The sequence below is a fragment of the Phoca vitulina genome, unplaced genomic scaffold (genome assembly GCF_004348235.1).
Source record: "Phoca vitulina isolate PV1807 unplaced genomic scaffold, GSC_HSeal_1.0 scaffold7, whole genome shotgun sequence".
Lineage (NCBI taxonomy): Eukaryota > Metazoa > Chordata > Mammalia > Carnivora > Phocidae > Phoca > Phoca vitulina.
In genome coordinates, this window is record NW_022589710.1 from 6850870 (window position 1) to 6863071 (window position 12202).

Consider the following 12202-nt stretch of genomic DNA (forward strand, 5'->3'; position numbering starts at 1 on the left):
ACTATGGCCTCAAGAGGAATTCCCTTTTGTCAGTTCACTGAGGACGGTAAAAACTGAGTCCAGTATACTTTGGGTTTGTAGTTAAGTATTGGTATCAGGCAGGAGTGTACTCTGTAGCTACTCAAGGATAATCTGAAGAACAACAGAGAAGGGAGATACTCAAAATGGACAAAATTTCAAATGGTGAATCTCAGGATCCAGGAGTGATGGCCTGAGATATGGGTATACATTGATTCATGGCTACATGTTTAGATTTTAAGGGACTTACAAGGAACAAGATTGGAAAATAGATGGCAAGGAAGGTTGAAGGATAGGACAGAATATGGAGGGAAATATGAGCACAGAATATGGGGGAAGAAGAACTATCACCTAGGTCTCATACTTGGAGCTGGATTAAGTAATTGAAGAGAAGCTGGGTAATCCCTTCATGAAAAGAGTAAAAGCTTTTAAAGTACAATGGATATTTACAGAATATTAGGCTGGAAAATATTGTTGCTGTGCTGTTTGTAAGTTTTATATGGTAGACAAATTGATGAATTTGTCAACTGAAAGATGGGCTGAGATAGATATTTCTCATTTATATCTGCCTATCAAATCAATTGTAAACACCTACTTTGCATTTTGATATATTGCCACACTCTAAGTTCTATCTTCTCAAGTTTGATTCCTTTTTTTTTTTTTTTCTTTTTAAATCCTACATGTCCAAGAGAGTGCAGTAGCTAGGGTGGGACATATGACCATGGTTCATCAATCAGAAACATTCACAGAAGACAATGATTTAGAAGTGAACTATGTGTGAAAAGTCTCTGTATGGTGACTTTTTTTTTCCTACTGCAGGTAGTGCTATCATTCTTGAGACATTGGTGACAGATTTCTTGTCAGGCCAGTTCTCTGGATGTGTTCCTGTTCATTGTTTCTAGAAGCTTGTGTGATTTCTTTATTTCTCCCTCCTTTACTTCATCTCTTTTCTGTAAGTAGCTGAAATGAATTGTCCTGTTTGCAATTAAGAACTTTAATTACACCTTATAAAATACGTTTGAAGCTAGTCTTCAAGAATATGTGGTATTAGAGGGGAGAAATAAAGGACTTTTCAAATATCTCCTTTGATCCTTTTTGTAGCATTCTCTAAATTTATTTCTCAAATTGCTAATCTTTTAGAAGAGAACAATGATGAGAGATATCCACAACTTTCTCATTGTGAGCCTTTATGAAGAAAAAATAAGATGGAAATATTCTCTTTCTTGGCCACTGCTTCTATTTCCAGATAATTTTTAGACCGCAATTTGAAGGCATGACTAGGGCAATCATTACCTCTTTTAGCCTTATTATAGTACGAGGTGGGACGAATAGAGGAAGTATGACAGAAAATACAAAGAAATTGCATTTTTAAAATAATGACTTAGGAAAACTTTTGGAAATCAACTTAGGGTGGTCATTGAATCAAGTCATTTGACCATGGAAGAAAGAAAATAAAAGGAAAGAGAAGGACTCCAGAGAATAGGAGTTGATTGACCTGCTGTGGCAGATTAAAGATGGACACAAATTCTTTGACAATTCTCTTGTTGCTTTTACCAATACAGTATAGTGGAAGTGATGCTATGTCAGATTGAATTGAGAAATGAGATATGAGAGAGAGAGAGAGAGAAATTCTGGGCTTATCTTTAACTACTCCAGCCCCCAACAATTAGAGTCTCAAAGTCATTCAAGGTGAGGCCTTAGACATCATGGAGGAGAAGAAAGCCATCTACTCTGTGCTTGTCCAAAATCCTGACCTGCAGAATCATGAAATAAAATAATAATGAGCAAGTTTTTTTTTTCTTTAATCACCAAGTTTGGGAGTAGTTCATTATATAGCAACAGGTAACCAGAACACTGTAGTATCTTCATTTTTTTCTTTAGTAACTTACATATGCTGACTACTATGCAGTATATCCATCTCTGTGCTTAAAGTACATTGGAATAAATTTCTCTCAAACTGGGTTGTAGTTCCCATTTTATGAAGAGCAAAAAGTTTCAAAAGCCACAGAAGTTGACTGTTTGTAATTAATAATGGAAAGAGGTAAATAAGGAGAGATTTGGAGTATAGAGGTGGGAAAGTGAGAAGACCAAGTCAAGAGGTTACTTTAGTGATTTGCAGAGATTTTTTCTCCAGAGGAACAAACAAGGAGGGGTACCAGTGACAATGAAGAGGTATGGCAAGGGTGGTTTTTGGTCCAGGGGACACAAAGGAACACCGAAAAAGGTAATTATAGTAAAGGTAGAAAAGAATAATGTCCATAACCAGGAGAGGTAAAGCAAACAGTCAAACAGCAATGGAATGAAGAGTTACCTGCAAAGACTAACCCTAAAAATAAGTGCTGTGATCTTTCTTGATCTGATCAAAATCTTTTTTTGAGGGAAAATACAAATGCAGGCCAACCACCCCAGATGTGTTTGGGAATTTAAATTGTTTTCAAAGTTTAGAAAGCAATGTCATACATTTACTGTTTATTTGTTAACAACCCCATCCAGGCCAGGGCAACACTCTGTAATCAAATACATTAATATTTTTATATTTTGTAACAAAATGTACAAAAACAAATAAAGATATAAATAGCTTCATGTCAGTCCCAGTCAAGTTTTGCCACCTAATGAGTGCAGTTTAGGTTTGATGCCGGCTCCAAATGAGTCATGAAAAGTTTTTAGTTTTCAGAGCTTTTGAATTTTTAAACGTGGACAAAAGATTGTTCACCTGTAATAGACTGGTTGTGGCTAAATATATATGATGACTATAAGAAAATATAATTTCACGTGGAAAAAAACTAGTGTACTTAAGATCTAAGTCAACAAAAAATATGTTTGAACACTTTGAAGATAAACTGAAGATTACCACTAGTGACGATAATTATTACCCTGAAACAAAATCTAAAATTATCTCTAACAAAAAAGATTAAAATTATATATAACAATTATTTCCAACCTCCAGCCAACTTTGCAGTGCTACTAATATGACAAAAAATTTAAGGCAATAATATAGCTTAGATCACCCCCTAGGAGTTTACTATAATAGAATTTGGATTCTAATACTTTTGGACTAAATAAAATAAAAGATAGGAAAGAGACTTAAGATATAGTAAGCTTCCTTCACCTAGCATAATAATAAAAAAAAGAATTTTCACCTAAAAAAAAAAGATATAGTAAACTTCCAACTTCTGTAATACATTTTTATTTATTTTTTAAATGCAGGGCTTGGACTCACAACCTTGAGATGAAGACCTGAACTGAGATCAAGAGTCAGATGCTTAATGGACTGAGCAACCCACGTGCCCCCCAACTTCTGTAATATAGTAATAAAATCTCATATTTGTTTATCCCTTTAGACTTCTAAAGTGTTTCAGTATGGTAATATGGAATAATAATTCTCATTCAATTCAAAATTTGTATTGCCCCACAGAAGTATTAAGTTTTTAGCCCCATGATAGAACTGTGGGTAATATAAAATAAATATATGTCCTGGTCCCTTGTTCTTAACACATTGAAATAATTAGATAATGTTATGGGGGCATAATGTAGATAAATGAACAAAGTCAAGAGCCCACACATTGGGCCGTTGGAAAGAAAGGGTGTCATTTTCCCTTTTCAGAGAAAGTAAACGTGTACAAAGCTATTATCCAAATCCGTTTCCTTTTCCTCCAGCCAGGCCTCTGTCCACTCCCCTATCCTGCCTCTGGGGAAGTCTTTGAAAGGCGACTTGGGAGGTGAGTCAAAAGACTGATTTGAAAGATTGTTGTCTCAGGCAAAGAAAAACAAGGAGAAAAAAAGATTCTGTGGATGAGGGTTCCAATTAGAATAATTTTTCTGGAATGATAGGGAGGAGGCACAACTCTCACGATTATGTTTTAATAGTGTAAAAAAGAAATTTTTTAAAGTCATGCTCCACTTGCAGCGTTTAAGTTTGCAAAATAAGCTCTGATATGACAAGCTCATATTTCTTTTATTCTGTCTATAAATGAAACACCATCTAAAAACTGCCAGAGCAAGGTCAGTGCTTTCTCCTCTGAATTCCTTCAGCAGAAAACTCTTGTGACAAATTTTTAGATGGTAAGTCTTCATTTGTAACTTCTAAAGTTGATTTTGTGGAGAGCTGTTAATGATAAATTACTACACTCCAAGGTCAGCTTTGTTTCCACTTTAAAACACTTACCAAAGACTATAACAAAATCTTTGAGGACACATAATTCTGCACCTGTATTAGAAGTTGCTCTCTGGAAGAAAGCTAAATAATAAAAAAGAGGCACATTTGTTTATAAATGATCAAATCAGTTAAAAGATGATCTCATTTCTACTTGCTCTTGAAACACAAATATTTGAAAAATAAAAATTTAAAAGACATTTTACTACTTTAAATGTTTTACCAACAACTCACATTTGGCCAGTTTCTTTTACTCATTATTTATAGAAGAAGTAGAGGATTATTTTTGTGTTCTTTTTTATATATATTATCTTTTGAATTTTTCTGTTTACACTTCATTCATTCTTCACTCAGTCTCATTAAGTGACTTCATTCCTTCACTTGCAAACATGATTATTGTGGAATGTGTGTTTGTTTAGATGGTCTTTATTTGGATTTGTCTAATGTTTCAGACACAACCGTTCACCTCATTCCAAGTTCCTAGAGATGAAGCACCAATGTCTTTTCTGATGATTCATATGTGATTAAAAATGCAAACAGCTGTTTACAAATATGTTTTAATATTAGTCAGGTGATTTCCTTCTCGTTATTTTTCTTTATTTATATTTTTTCTTGCAATATTTGCTCATGTGTTATCCAGAAGCATCATAGAAGTACTTCAAGATTGTTTACAAATTCTGTTAAGGTTTTTATTTGAGCTGAATTTAGCATATAAATTAATTTGGGGGAATTGATATATTGATATTGAATCTTACCAAAAAGCCCAGTAGAAAATAAATGCCAATTCATTTAAATCTCTTTTTTTGGGTAATATTTTTCTAGTTTGCTTTTGTTTTCTTTCTTTCTTTCTTTCTTTTTTTTTTTAAGATTTTACTTACTTGAGTGAGAGGGAGTGAGAGAGCATGAGATGGGGGGAGGGTCTGAAGGAGAAGCAGACTCCCCACTGAGCAGGGAGCCTAATGCAGGGCTTGATCCCAGGCATGACCTGAGCTGAAGGCAGCCGCTTAATAGACTGAGCCACCCAGGCACCCCTGCTTTTGTTTTTCATAAGAATTCTATGCTTTTTAGTTTTTGTTAATGGCTAACATTTCCTTGGGGGCACTGATACGATAATCCTGTTGCCTCCAAGTACATTTTTGTCTTTTCCAATATTTATACCCTTCATTTTCTCTTTCTGGCTCACTTCCTCCACCCTTCTTTTCCTCTTCCACTTCCTCTCCCTCCCTTCCCTCTCTCCTTCCTCTCTTCCTTCCTTCTTTTTTGTTTTGTTTCATAGCATTAGCTTGAATTCCAGGAAAAAATAGATAAATAGAGATGGTGATGCAGGCCATGTCATTCCTGAATTTAACTTTAATATAAATGCTCCATTAAATATAAGACCCGCAGTTGGTTGGAAATAAAAATTCTTGATCATGTTGTTAATTTATCTTTCCAGTTCAGTAAAATTTTTTTCAACATTGCTCTGGATAGTGAAACTTTTTCTTTTTTGATTTACTAATACAAAGATAGTAGTTTTTCCTCCCATTAATCTACCTTTTCCTTCATCAATCACTTTGAAAGATATTTTCAAATTTGTTGAACATTTCATTCTACTTAAGACTTTTGAATTGACAGCGATCAATGAATTTATTAATTGTTTTTTCCTTATTTCTTTAGATGGTTGTGCTTTCTTTCTACCTTTTTAAGCATTATGGGTAACTTTAATTCATACTGATTAATAATAGAAACACTTAAGCATTGTTTCAAGCTTGACTTCGTACCTATGAATTTTCATACATAATATATTTTGATTTTATTCTAAATCAGTGTTTCTCAAAATTTTAAAGCAGTATCTCTTTAACAAATATAAAAATCTTATGCTTACAAATTTTATTTGAATTCCAGTATGAATGAAAAATAAGCTCTCCCTCTACTGTGAATTTCTATTTTAAACACTTTGTCAGCAGGGCGGTACTGAGTGGTGCCTGTATCACCTGATACCGGGGCTCCACCAGTGTGCAGCTCATCACTCTCTATTTTAAATACTTTGTAATTTAACTACTAGAGAAATTTTTTTGTTTCCAAGTTGCCTATGGTTAAGCTTTAAAATATTAATGTTTATAGTTATTGCAGTGTGGTGAGAATATGTGAACTATATTGAGTGTTTTATGGCTTACTATAAGATTAAGGAATGTGAATGTTCCACGGATTCTTAAAAGTGGGTGTTTTCAAGTATAGGACACAAAAATGACATATTTACAATTTTTCAAATCAAATTTGCTAATTATATTTTTCACATCTGTACCTTATTCATGTTTTGCCTTAATTTGTCAAAGATTGATAGAGTGGTGTGGTCTCCTACTTCTGATAAGGAAAATCTGTGTCCTAAGATGGCCGACCAAGCCAGCGAGAGAGTCCCAGTCCTTGCCCCTGGGCTCTTCCGGATTCTTCTCCCAGCTCTGCTTCCCATGAGCACCAATCCAGGTTCTTCTCCCTGCCTCGCTTCGCGCACACGCCAAAAGTGCCAAGTATGCGGAAGCAGAAGTGTATAAATTGCCCCTTTTGTTTGTGCTCGGGGCTCAGACCTTTAGAGATCACTCTCCTCTGAGCCCGCCAGCGTTAAATAAACCTCCGATCCTCCAAGATCTCCGAGTGCCACTTGGTTTCTTCCGTTGGGCGATCCAGTCCAGGTTCTGTAACATTTGGTTCCCTGACCAGGAAACCGAACCATGCTGGCCCATTGTTGCCACCGGTTTGGGGGTAATGGTGGGGTGGTGATGGAATGAGGGATCATAACAGAGAAAGCGCACCCTGCCTAATTTTCAGCAGTCTCTCACCCCGGTCGCCTTGGACCGGCCCCGCTCCACTGTTCCCGCCGGACTCGAGGAGACTGGCAGGTGAGGACCTGGTCCCAACGTTGGATTCCGGTAAGGCCTGGGGCCCCAGGACCCAGACAGGCCCAGCCCCATTGTGGTGGAAGGGGAGCCTGATCACCTCCCAGAGACCTCTTAGAGGTCTCACACGTAGGGATTCCCAGGGAGGGAATGTAATAACTTCTGGAGTGTGAATGTGTGAGTGAATGTGCAGTCCAACCGGGCTTGCTCAAGCGGACTGATTCTGTGACTCCACGGGTGGGCACCCTTAAGGTCCCCAGAAGCCTACGGAGTCTGAGTGGGCCCGTCTGCGATTCAGTGGTGAACGGCAGACAGTCTATGGCAGCATCAGAATAGTTTCCGATAGTAAGTCACAACACTGAGACGGCTACGGCTAAGCCTCACCTAAGCTCTTTCAGGACATGGCCAGATGGGCATCTGATTGGTCTCCTCATCTCAGGAGGCACCCCCCCCCCCTTTGTTTGTCTCTGCGCCACCACACATGGGGATATCACCATGGGGTCAGGGCAGAGTAAACCTATGGTTCTAGAGACCATGATCAAAAATTTCAAGAAGGGGTTTTCGGGAGACTATGGAGTCAGGATGAACCCCAGCAAGTTGAGAACCCTATGTGAATTGGAATGGCCCACCTTTGATGTCTGTTGGGTGGCCTTCAGACAGGACATTGGATGTCCCAATGATTCGTCGAGTATGGCGAGTCATAACAGGAAAACCAGGACACCCTGACCAGTTTCTGTACATTGACTCCTGGCTAGGAATTGCTCAGACTCTTCCCCCCTGGTGCAATTCACTTGCAATAGGCAGGGACAGGCCAGGGTCTTAATTGCCTCATCCAAGCAACCTAAAGAAAATCAGCAAAAGCCCCAGTCTCCACAAATCCTAGCCAGAGATCCCGAGGACAAACCGACCCTGCACCCACCATAGATACCCCCAAGACTGTCTACACCTGGCCCTTCAGCTCCAGACACTCTGCTGCCATCGGTTTCACCTGCGCCCCCAGGCCCAGAGGATCCACTGGTGCCCCCAGGCCTAAAAAATCCACTTTCTCCAGGACCAGCAGCCAGGCTGCACCCCAGGCCAGGCACAAACACTCTTCAAATGCCAGTACAAGAGACGCAGGAACCCGAGAGGCACAATGAAGATGGGACGGTCCAATCCAGCCATTCCATGATGTATTATCAGCCCTTCTTCACCACTGACCTCCTCAACTGGAAAAATAACACCCCATCCTACCCTGAGAAACCACAGGCTATGGTAGACCTCATAGAATCCCTCTTCCAGACTCATCGGCCAACCTGGGAAGACTGCCAACAGTTACTCCGCACCCTGTTTAACACAGAGGAGAGGAGGAGAATAATGAAAGGTGCACAGCAGTACCTGGAAGAGCACACACCAGTGGGAGTCATCGATCCTGCCGCCTGGGCTAATGCAGCCGAACCCGAAGAGCGCCCAGCATGGAACTTCACCACAACCAAGGGACAGGCCCACATCTGCCGGTACCAGGAGGCCCTCCTCTGGGGAATCCGGGCAGGAGCTAAGAAACCCATGAATATGACTAAGGTATCCTCGGTCACTCAACAACCAGTCTACATGAACAGAGAGGTCACAGCTGAACAGGAAGCTGACAAAAAGATGAAAAAGAAAGTCAGCTTCCTCGCCACCCTGAAAGAAAAGGACAACACAAAGATGGGGAGACCCCAACCACCAAAAGGGGGAAGCCCAGAACCCCCTTGCCAAGGGATCAATGTGCCTACTGTAAAGAGAAAGCGCATTGGAAAAACAAATGTTCCAACCGGGGAAAGGCTCAAAAGCTCAGCCACTATAAGGAAGAACCCTGAGAGGAGTACCTGATAGACCTTGTGGGAATGGACTCAGACTGAGGGTGACCAGGCTCTTTCCTCCTTGGCCCCCATGAGCCCATGGTCAAAATGAAGGTGGGGGGCCAACCAGTGACTTATGATTGATACTGGCACTGAGCACTCTGTTGTCACCTCCCCAGTGGCACCTTTCAGCAAAAGGACTGCAACCATCCTCAGGGCCACCAGGATGCAGGCGATATAACAGCCCTTTTGCCAGGCTCTCCAGTGCAAACTCAGGGGCCACAAGGTCTGACATGAATTCCTTTATCTGCCTGATTGCCCCATCCCTCTCCTGGGCCGAGACATACTCTCCAAGCTTAGGGCTCAGGTAACCTTTGAGCCCACTGGACACACCAGCCTCTGATTGAACCCAACGCAAGAGGAGGCAGGGTCTCTAATACTAGCAATTACCACGCCAACGGAAGAAGAATGGAGGCTATTCTGTGCCCAGGCCCAACCGAGCAGCCCACCGGAGTTCAAACTTGCCTTCCCTTCAGTATGGGCTGAAAACAACCCACCTGGACTAGCCCGGAATCAGGCCCCTATCATTGTCGAACTAATCCCAGGAGCCCAACCTCAGAGGCAAAGGCAATACCCCCTTCCACAAGAAGGTAAGATCGGCATCCAAGAACATGTGACCAAACTCAGAGAAGTGGGTATTCTAGTCGAGTGCCAGTCAGCCTGGAATACCCCACTCCTGCCAGTCAAGAAGCCAGGAGGGGGATACCGACCAATTCAAGACCTGCAGGCCATCAACAAGGTGACCATCTCTCTGCACCCAGTGGTCCCCAACCCATACACCCTCCTCAGCCAAATCCCAGGGTTGGCCAGATGGTTCACTTGCCTAGATTTGAAGGATGCCTTCTTCTGCCTCCACTTAGCTCCCCAGAGCCAGCCACTGTTTGCCTTTGAATGGTCTGAACCTGATACAGGGCGCCAGATGCAACTGACTTGGACGCACCTCCCGCAAGGGTTTAAAAACTCACCAACCCTCTTTGGGGAAGCGCTGGCTGTGGACTTCACCAGCTTCCCAAGAGAGGCCACACGATGCACCCTCCTCCAGTATGTGGATGACCTCCTCCTCGCCAGTGACACACAAGAAGACTGCACAAAAGGCAGCAAGGCCCTCCTACAGCTCCTGTCAGACTCGGGATACTGAGCCTCATGGAAGAAGGCACAAATCTGCCAACAACAGGTCTGATACCTTGGTTTCCTCCTCACCCAAGGGAAGAGAGAACTAGGACTGGAGAGGAAAAGGGTCATCATCTCCCTGCCACAGCCCCAGACCAAAAGGGGCCTACGAGAATTCCTGGGGGCTGCAGGATTCTGCTGCATCTGGATCCCTGGGTTCTCGGCAATAGCAAGACCCCTTTATGATCTCTTAGGGGGACCAGATCAAGAACCCCCTGCCTGGACTGAGGAGCAGAAGCCGCTCTCACAGAGATAAAGACTGCCCTGGGGGGGCTCCAGCCCTGGGCCTACCAGATGTAGAAAAACCCTTCAATCTCTTTGTGGATGAAAAGGAAAAAATAGCGCTCGGGGTACTCACCCAGACTGTTGGATCCTGGCAACAGCCAGTTGCTTACCTGTCAAAGAAGCTGGACCCTGTGGCAGTGGGATGGCCACCATGCCTCAGGGCGCTGGCAGCCACAGTCCTACTCATCAAGGAGGCAGACAAATGTCAAGGTCCCTCATGCAGTTGTGTCCCTCAGAACACATGAGGGCCTCCTAACCACAGCAGGAAAAGCTATCAAGAACAAGGAGGAGATACTGAGACTCCTCGAAGCCATCTGGCTTCCAAAGTAAGTAGCAATCCTGCACTGTAAGGGACACCAGAAAGGAGGAAGAAGCACGGGGAAATCATCTGGCAGATGAGGCAGCCAAGACCACAGCCAGTGAGGACATGGACACAGCCCCTTCCCTCACCATAGCCCTGACACCCCTGGAAGAAGTCCCTCCGCCCAGTTACACTAAAAAGGAAAAGGAATGGGCCATAGCTGAGGGAGCCACCCTGACTGAAAAGGGATGGTGGATGATGCCAGGCGGGTGCATCTTTGTTCCAACAGCAACTGGAGGGCATCTAGTCAACGAATACCACCGACTCACTCATCTGGGGAAAACTGCATTAGAGGCCCTTCTCAAGAAGCACTACTACCTCAGTCAGCTGCCAGCACTATGCCGAGCAACGAGTGAACGATGCATAACATGTGCTAAAAATAATGCTTGGTCTGCACCATGGCCCCCGCCAGGTGTCCAGAGGATGGGAGCAACCCCATTCGAAGATCGAGGTAGACTTCACAGATGTGCAGCCGAGCAGGGGGTTCAGATATCTCTTAGTAATAGTATGCACATATTCTGGGTGGGTTGAAGCCTTCCCGACCAGGATGGAACAAAGCCAGGAAGTAGCTAAAGTCCTCTTGCAGGAGATCGTGCCCCGGTTTGGCCTGCCACTAACAATCCATAGTGACAATGGACCGCATTTGTGGCAGACCTTGTACAGGTCTTGACCAAATCCCTCAACATCACCTGGAGACTCCACACCGCTTACTGGCCCCAAAGTTCAGGGAAAGTAGAGCGAATGAATCGCACCCTCAAGGGAACCTTAGCTAAGTTTTGTCAGGAGACTAACCTCCCATGGCCGGATCTGCTACCCCAGCCCTCCTGTGTGCTCGCTGCATGCCCGGGACATTCGGTTTCTCCCCATTCGAATTAATATATGGATGGCCACCCCCGTGCTTGGGAAGTCTTCCAGGAAACTTGCATCAGGTTGGAGATAAAGGGATAAAGGAGCAGCTTCAGGCCCTGGGGGCCACCCTAAATAAATTACAAAAGTACACCTTTGAGAGGACTCCAATCTCCTTAGGGTCTCAGGTACACTCCTTCCAGACAGGGGACTCAGTTTGGGTCAAAGATTGGAAGAAAGACACCCTCAAACCACAATGGACAGGGCCCCACACTCTATATATAGCACAACTGTTAGGTATGATTAATGCCTCCCACCAAGCGCTTAACCACTCGAATCCACCCCTAGCGTCTGACTGCTGGATCTGTATGAAGCCCGGTCCCATCCAATACCTAGGTGTCATCCTCAACCAATCTACCATGTCACCTCCCACCTCGGCACCAGGGACCTCAGATTATCCCTTTCTGGCTCCAGTACTGCTCTATGGCAACTCTTCCTCTCCCATCACGGGCCACAGTCAAGTCTGTGCACCTAACAACACTTTTCTGGCTCGTGATCAAGGCGTATACATCTGCATCACCCCGCACGATCAGTCATGCACGCTTGTCAGCCTCTT

The 12202-nt window shown here is 43.1% G+C and overlaps 1 non-coding gene across 1 annotated transcript; it reads right to left on the minus strand.

The window, feature by feature from the left end:
- Nucleotides 1-6084: 6084 nt before the first annotated feature.
- On the minus strand, nucleotides 6085-6187 carry LOC116633441. Its single transcript, XR_004299719.1, has one exon. It is a non-coding gene; the product is annotated as a small nucleolar RNA SNORD67 (small nucleolar RNA).
- Between the last annotated feature and the right edge of the window lie 6015 nt (nucleotides 6188-12202).